General features: G+C 34.6%; 1 long non-coding RNA gene and 1 other non-coding gene across 2 annotated transcripts; both read right to left on the bottom strand.

The window, feature by feature from the left end:
- Window positions 1-1,972: 1,972 nt before the first annotated feature.
- On the bottom strand, window positions 1,973-3,749 carry LOC115989478. The gene is made up of 2 exons (XR_004091952.1): window positions 3,199-3,749; window positions 1,973-2,323 (listed from the first exon to the last, which is right to left on the bottom strand). It is a non-coding gene; the product is annotated as an uncharacterized LOC115989478 (long non-coding RNA).
- LOC115993443 lies at window positions 2,884-3,029 on the bottom strand. The gene has a single exon (XR_004092979.1). It is a non-coding gene; the product is annotated as a small nucleolar RNA snoR111 (small nucleolar RNA).
- Window positions 3,750-6,278: the final 2,529 nt, after the last annotated feature.

Raw genomic sequence — 6,278 nt, 5'->3', positions numbered from 1 at the left:
GATCTGCTTTGTATTTCACAGTTTCACTTTTAATTTTGGTCCTTTAGCTGAGTTCTTAATATGGAAGTTCCTAAGCTAAACCCTCAACAAATTTACATATTTAGTAGTGATAGTGATCTTATAGCTTCACCTGTGCCTGCTGTTAGTTTGAAATTTTGATATATGTTTATCAGTTTATCATTAAAATCACTCTTTGTTATTTTGTTAGGTTGAATGGCATGATTAAATGGATGCTATACCCAATATGGGAAGCTGCTGCCGTTGATGAATGGTTATACAATGGTGGTCCTTATGAGCTAATTGTTCTACCACCAAGAGCGAGAAAAGGCAGTTGCTGGAGGTGGAGGGGGATTACTAAATTTTAGATTGTTTGTTAGTGTAGACCACATGTTCTCACTCTTGTATAAGTTCTTTATACAAGTTCTACCATTCTGGTGAAATCTTGTAGAAAAATATATGTTTTGGATATATGTAGAAACTTTGTTAAGGTACTGTGTGCTGTGCTTGGTAGTGTGTGGGTGGTGCCTAGTAGTGTGATGAGGTGTGCCTGTTGGGGTGATAAAGGGTGTGTGTACTTGGCTATATTGAGGCATGTGCGGTGCAGGTGCATGATGTGAAGCTTAGTAAGTGATCAAATAGTGAGAGTTAGTTAGGCAGTTGTTAGTGGTAGTTACATTTGGTATTACTGAGATTGTAATTGTATATAGCCCCCAATTTTGGGATGATAATAAACAAGTTTGGAATCAATTCAGTTACTCTCCTTTCTCTATCTTTCTTGTTCTTACTCTGTTGGAGGTGGTTACCCTCGAAGTAACCAACATCTCATTCTTTCCATTCTCCAATTCTTGCCATTACTTTCTTGAACAATCAAGCTCTTAACAAACTTCAACACTTTACCTTTAGTAGCCACTTGTATGATACAAAAATTGTTTTGAATGGAAGTATTTTGCTTAGGCATAATCTTATTCATTACACTTCGGCTTCAACTTGCATCCTTGTAGAATTTGTGAATGTAATTTTTAGGTTCCATGAATGTGCATATTTTTAGGTTCTTTTTGAGTGAAATAATAGCCTTGTAATCAAAGTGTATATTTTAACAAAGCTTTGTTTATTTTTGGATCAAACTCTTCCATCAATTTATGACCATACAGGCATCATCAAAATTGTTCAATTTGAAGCATTACAAGAAATTAGAAATATAAGGCACACAATCAATTACATTTTATTACATTCTCAAACCAATATCAATAAAAGAATAACTATATTTTATTACATTCTTCTTGGTTTGTACTCTAAATCTATGTAAAAGTTTTTGTAAATGAACATGAAAACTAAGTGTCAAAACTAAAGAATACATTCAGTGTTTCATTTATACTGAAAATTAGCCTATTGACAGCAAGATACATGGCTTCAATGCTTCATGGAATGCTTCAAAACATTTTTCTGGCAAGATACATTGAACTTCAAGGCTAATAGTTGTTTTCTGCACTGTTTGTGTTTCTGCATAATTACCTGTTTGTGTTTCTGCACTGCTTGTGTTTGTGTTTCTGCACCGTTTGTGTTTCTGTTTCTGCATAATTACTGTTTCTGTTTCTGCACTGTTTGTGTTCTGCATTGCTTGTGTTTGTGTTTCTACACCATTTAAAAACTGGTGCATTGGTGAATGGTTGTTATGATTGCATCTTGGTGAATGGTTGTTAACTTTAAAAACTGGTGCATTGGTGAACGGTTGTTAATAACTTTTAATTTTTAAGAACTGCTGCTGTGAATGTGACAAATAATAATGGTGAATGATTGTCATGATTGCATCTTGGTGCATTAGTTATTATATAGTCAACCTGCATATTCAGCTGAGTTAATCTGCTTCTTTCTTATGGTTCCCAATAATATCACAAACAAGCCTTTTAAGGTGCTGTTCAAACTGCTTTGATGTTGAGTGCACACAAGGCACAAACACTTCACAACAATGCAATAAATTGGTATACAAGTCATAGATTAATTAAAAAGACCATGTTCCATTGCTGAAGTCTCAGATTACAGTGAGAATTACACCAAAATTCAGGCCTTTTCCCACTAATACATACCAACACAAATTCAAGCCAACACATACCAACACAAGCATTCTGCCAAAACCTACCAACATACACCAAAATTATGGCATTTTCCCACTAATACCTACCCACCTAATGACCCATTTTCCCCCCACCTATTTAGCCAACAAAAGAAGCATCAAGCAGAGTAGCATCCCACTTATCAACAGAGACTGCCCCAGGCAAATGAGCAACATCTTCTCTCTCTTCCTGTAGCCTCTGCTCCGTTGCCTCTTCAACCAAAATCATGAAAAACAACAACAAATAGTATTAGCAAAATCTGGTCACAGCCAATCCAACACTTGTATTAGCAAAATACTAAAATCCTTGAAACTAAAAAAGATCCACTAAAGAAAACAGCTATAAAATAAAAACCCTTGTGCTCTTGATCTTCCAAAACTAAAAAGCATTTGCACCCTTGTGCTATCACATAAACAACATACATTGAAGAAAAACCAATTGCACTCCACAGATCAATTTCCTCTTGAATCAATATAACAAGCAAAAACACAAGAACCAAAAGTAAAAAACAAACATCTCTAATAAAGGCAGACTTGTGTACTCGAACCACTCTTCGGCCCCTTGAAATGCTTATGATTCCAACCACAACACACATTACAAAAGAAGCACCATTGCCAAGAGAAAGCAGAGTAACCCAGCAATTGTAGGAGACAATTTTAGTAAACTTGATAAGCTTTCAAGCGAAGAACAAAAGTACCCAGAAACTGAATAGAAATTTAAAAACTTTACAAAGAAAATTTTTTTTTTGATAGATAAAAATATAAATAAATAAATGTGGACGAGCAAGAATCAGACCACCAATCCAAAAAATGACGACTGAAACAATATCTCGGCCGTTGATTTTGTTCTACCTCGGTGTTCTCCACAACGCAGAGGGATTCAACGCAGAGACATACAAACTGTCTCTCATTTCTTTTAAAACAGAACAGAGGCTTTTGATTCCGACAAAAATTAAGAACAAGAAAATAATGAAAAACCTTTATAAAAATTAAATAGACCCATTTGAAACCCTAACCCTAAAAACGAATTTGAGGCGAGAAAAGAAGATTGGCAGTTTACAAAGAAATTTAAAAACCCAGAAACTTACCTAGAAATTTGGAAACCCATAGTCTGAGGTGAGCGAGGAGCTGCGTTCGTGGGTGAGGGATCGTGCTTGAATCCTGTATGCCTCATGAGTCATGACCCACGAGCTTGAATCCATGAGAGCAAGGAGCTGAGTTCGTGGGTTAGGGATTTCAATCTGTGTGGTGAGCGAGGAACTGAGCGAGGAGCTGAGTTAAAAGCTCGATCAAATCGTAGATATCCTCACCGTGACGGCGAGGCGAGAGAGAAGTGGGTTTCTTTTGTTTGTGTTTCGAACCGTGACGGCGAGGCGAGAGAGAAATGGGTTTGAAATATTGAGAAGAGAGTGAGAAAGAGAGTTTGAAATATTGAGATGGGTTTGGTCTCAGATGGGTTAAGTTTGAAATATTCAGATGGGTTAAGTGTCTAACCCCAGTTAAGTGTGCAGTTAAGTGTGTGGTTTGGGTTTTAAATGACGTGGCACGATTTTTACCATTGATGCTCTCCATGGGAAATCCTCACCGTGTACTGGAGCCTCTCCATTTCAGAGGGAAATGGAGAGGATCCGGATCCACCCATTTTCCACTCAGCGGAGACTACTTTTTCACTTTTTCCTTTGTCTCATTCCTACTCTCTTCTAAACAATTCTATAATTTCCCACACGGTACGCCAAAGTTCTTCCGCATATCGCTCCGTGACTCGTTCCTGAGTCATAACGTAAACTGTAAACCATACAATTCCTTTTCCACAAGGCAAGTCGGTAACTTTTGGTTTTTCTTTTTCTTTTTTAATAATCTGATAATTTGGGGGGAATTTTTTTATTCCTAGGCCAGATAAGATTGTTTTTCTTTTCTAAAATGGGCTTTTGGCTCATCAGACTGTCAGAAAAGAATTGTTGCAAATTCTAACAGCAATATAAAATTTAATGCAAACGTAATCTTCTTATTATGACTGTCAGCACTCCTCAGATGAGTCTCATGAACAATTTACTTGATTTTTCCTTACTTTAGTTAACAATAAATGATTCTCAATAAAATAAAATTAACAATGACTTTCTAAATAGACTATTTTAATTTTAATTTTTTAAAAGCTACGATTTTTTTTTTAATTCGATAATTACAACAAGGAGATCAGAGGATTAAATCTCAAATGTCATGGACACATTAAAAGTTGTCAACCAGTTTACATATAGCAAATGTGACATATTCAACCCAATTTTTATTGTTAAAACAAGAAAAATGTGGTGGATTATTAATATAATATAAAAATTATTGAAATTTTGAACTACACAGCTGGGTCCTAGCAGTGACCTAATTTTTGAAACTAGTGTATGATTTTATTTTGATCTTCTTCTTCTTCTTCTTTGTTTTTTAAGGTACATATATAGGCTTCCAATCACGCTTGTTTATGGATGTTGATGCAAGCGGCCCATGCATTCACTGTTGATATACGATGGAGACCCACAGCCAATTGGGCCCAATTTCTTTACATTCCTGCTTGGGCTGATGGCATGCAACACTACGTTTATCCTCTCACTTTTTTTTTTCTTTTTTTTAATTTATTTATTCTTAAATCCATTTAAGAATTTTGTGCTGCATCAAATCCTTTCCTCTTCATTATCATCAAAATATTAACATTTTTGGAAGAAAATAATACTGGCATTTAGGCTATGAACATCTTTGAGGCAACATCTCTTTTGGATTTCAGTATTAATTGGTTCAATTTGGCCTTCCAACAAAATGGTGGAGTACTGCATATTCATATTTGTTGCTGTTTTAAGGAAATTAGTAACTGAAAGCAATTTTGTTGGTCAAAAATGTTGGTGAGGTTGTATTACATGACAAGATTTTTAGAAGGTTTTTTCAAAAAAAAAAAAAAAAAAACCCCCTTTTAATCTGAGGACAAAAAAAAGAGTTTGGTTTGAAATAGATTTTTCATTCCCTTACGTTTTATATTTTTAACTTGGGCGTTATAGTGCCCGTTTGTTTGGGCGTTTTGAGCCCAAAAGTTGGCTTTTTAAAAAAGCCAGCCCAAGTTTGGTGTTTGGTGAGTATAAAACGCAACTTTTAGCAAAAAGTTGCGTTTTACATTTGTGAAGAAACGCGCATTTGAAAAATGGACATGTTTCGGTCCATAATTGTAAAAGCTGGTGTGGGCGTTTGATATATATCCGTTGGGTGACTTCAATTACCAAAATTGCCCTTCAATAAAGGGCAAGGTGCCTTCTTCAGATCACGCACAGCCTTAGCAAATTCATCTCATCTGGAGCTCACTCACGCAATAAAATTAATCAAACCACAATAGTAAAAGAAAAAAAATTCTTGCTCTCATAAAACCACAGCCTTAGCAAATTCATCTCACTTGCTCTCAAAAAAAAATTCTTGCTCTCATAAAAAATTCTTGCTCTCATCAAACCACAGCCTTAGCAAATTCATCTCACTTGCTCTCAAAAAAAAAATTCTTGCTCTCATAATTTAAACAACAAATCTAAAATCAAAACAAATAGAAAGAGTGAGGAGCTTCTGCAAAAAAAAAAAAAAAAAAAAAAAAAAAAAAAAAAAAATAGAAGCCGATAGAAGAAAAGAGTTGGAGAAAAGAAAGAGTGAAAAATATAGAAAGAGTGAGGAGCTTCTGGAAAAAAAAAAAAAAAAAAAAGCCGATAGAAGAAAAGAAAAAGAGTGAGGAGCCGATAGAAAAAAAATAGAAGCCGATAGAAGAAAAAAAAAAGAGAGTAGAAAGACCTCAGAGAGCTGGAGAAAGAAAGAGTGAGGAGCTTCTGGAAGTGAAAGTAAAGGAAAAAAAAAGGAGTGGATGAACTAATATCGGTATACGTGTGTGGTTGAAAAAATGCAAGAGAAAAAGAAAAAGAAAAAAGAAAAAAAAAGAAAAAGGAAACGTGTGGATGAAATAAAAGGCAAAGAAGAAGAAATCATAATTTAAAAAGAATACCACAATATTTTCACAATATTTTTACAATAAATTTTAAGTAATTAATTAATATTGGTGAGTAAAAATATAATTTCAGTAATGAGTTCAAATTAGAACTAGAAACAACTTTTTATATAAGATTTTGTTATGATTCTTGTGAAAGTATTGTAAAAAATA

The sequence above is a fragment of the Quercus lobata genome, chromosome 5 (genome assembly GCF_001633185.2).
Source record: "Quercus lobata isolate SW786 chromosome 5, ValleyOak3.0 Primary Assembly, whole genome shotgun sequence".
NCBI lineage: Eukaryota > Viridiplantae > Streptophyta > Magnoliopsida > Fagales > Fagaceae > Quercus > Quercus lobata.
Note: the sequence above shows the minus strand (reverse complement) of the source record. Positions and strands in the feature narration are given on the sequence as shown.